General features: G+C 47.0%; 1 non-coding gene across 1 annotated transcript; it reads left to right on the forward strand.

Moving 5' to 3' along the window:
- The first annotated feature begins 1454 nt into the window (after positions 1–1454).
- Positions 1455–1561, forward strand: LOC118154219 (U6 spliceosomal RNA). The gene has a single exon (XR_004744111.1). It is a non-coding gene; the product is annotated as a U6 spliceosomal RNA (small nuclear RNA).
- The last annotated feature ends 616 nt before the right edge of the window (positions 1562–2177 follow it).

Raw genomic sequence — 2177 nt, forward strand, 5'->3', positions numbered from 1 at the left:
GCTTGAACCTGGAAGGCAGAGGGTGCGGTGAGCAGAGATCGTGCCATTGGACTCCAGCCTGGGCAACAAGACTGAAACTCCATCTCAAAAAAAAAAAAAAAAAATCTCTGTCTTGTTTCAACTTCTTACATTCTAGCATAGGAGGAGTAAGTAATGTATGTGACATATTGTTAAGTGGTGATAGACACCATGGAAAAAATAAAGCAGGTGGCCGACAGACAATTTGCAATAGGGAGGTCAGGGAGTGCTGCCCTGGGAAAGCGACAGTTTGCGCAGAGATTTGAGCAATTTATGTGCGTGTCTGGGGAAGCCTACATTGCTGGAACACCAAGATGCCATGAAATTCAAATCAATAGCACTCTCAAGTCATGAAATTCTGAGTAATAGGATTCTATGGCCATGAAATGCTAATCAATATTTCTGTGGTGCCATAAAATTCTAATCAATACAATTCTCTGGTTGTGAAATTCTAACTAATAGAACTCAGACTCCTTGAAATTCTAATCAATCAGGAAACTTCCAGGTGAAGGAAAGCTACTGGGGTGCAAAAGGCTCAGTGATCAGTGGGGCATGGTGGTGCATGCCTGCAGTCTCAGCTACTATGGAGGCTGAGGCAGAATGATCTCTAGGAATTTGAGGCTGCAATGAGCTATAATTGTGCCTGTGAATCGCCGCTGCACTCCAGCCTGGATGACAGGTAGAAACCCAGTCTCTTAAAAAAAAAAATTAGTGAGGCCAGGCACAGTGGCTCATGCCTGTAATCCCAGCACTTTGGGAGGTTGAGCAAGCTGATCACTTGAGGTCAGGAGTTTGAGACCAGCCTGGCCAACATGGTAAAACCCTGTCTCCACTCAAAACACAAAAATTAGGCGGGCGTGATGGCAGGAGCCTCTTATCCCAGCTACTTGGGAAGCCGAAGCAGGAGAGTCACTTGAACCCAAGAGGCAGAGGTTACAGTGAGCTGAGATCAAGCCACTGTACTCCAGCCTGAGTGACAGAGTGAGATTCCATCTTAAAAAAAAAAAATAGACTGGGCTTGTTGGCTCACGCCTGTAATCACAGCCCTTTGGGAGGCTGAGGTGGGTGGTCAAGAGATCGAGACCATCCTGGTCAACATGGTGAAACCCCGTCTCTACTAAAAACACAAAAAAATTAGCTGGGCATGGTGGCGCGTGCCTGTAATCCCAGCTACTCAGGAGGCTGAGGCAGAATTGCCTTAACCCAGGAGGCGGAGGTTGCAGTGAGCTGAGATCGTGCCATTGCACTCCAGCTTGGGTAACAAGAGCGAAACTCCGTCTCAAAATAAATAAATAAATAAATAAACAAACAAATAAATAAATAAAAATTGCTAGGCATGGTGGCTCACGCCTGTAATCCAAGCACTTTGGAGGTCAGGAGTTCAAGACCAGCCTGACCAACATGGTGAAACCCCATCTTAAAAAAAAAAAATTATGGTACTCGCTTCAGCAGCACATATACTAAAATTGGAACAATACAGACAGGATTAGCATGGCCCCTGTGCAAGGATGACATGCAAATTTGTGAAGCGTTCCATAATTTTTTTTTTTTTTTGAGACGGAGTTTCGCTGTTGTTACCCAGACTGGAGTGCAATGGCACTATCTCGGCTCCCTGCAACCTCCACCTTCTGGGTTCAAGCAATTCTCCTGCCTCAGCCTCCCGAGTAGCTGGGATTACAGGCACGCGCCACCATGCCCAGCTAATTTTTGTATTTTTAGTAGAGACGGGGTTTCACCATGTTGACCAGATGGTCTCAATCTCTTGACCTCGTGATCCACCCTCCTCGGCCTCCCAAAGTGCTGGGATTATAGGCGTGAGCCACCGCGCCCGGCTGAAGCGTTCCATATTTTTACAACACACACTGGGGCCTGTTGGAGGTGGGGGAGAGGGGAAGGAGACCATCAGGAAGAATAACCAAGGGAGGCCGAAGCAGGCAGATCGCCCGAGGTTGAGAGTTTGAGACCAGGCTGACCAACATGGAGAAACCCTATCTCTACTAAAAATACAAAATTAAAGCTGGGAGTGGTGGCTCACGCCTGTAATCCCAGCACTTTGGGAGGCCAAGGCGGGCAGATCACGAGGTCAAGAGTTCAAGACCGGCCTGGCCAATATAGTGAAACCCTGTCTCTATTAAGAATACAAAAATTACCCAGGCATA

This window comes from Callithrix jacchus, chromosome 5 (assembly GCF_049354715.1).
Source record: "Callithrix jacchus isolate 240 chromosome 5, calJac240_pri, whole genome shotgun sequence".
NCBI lineage: Eukaryota > Metazoa > Chordata > Mammalia > Primates > Cebidae > Callithrix > Callithrix jacchus.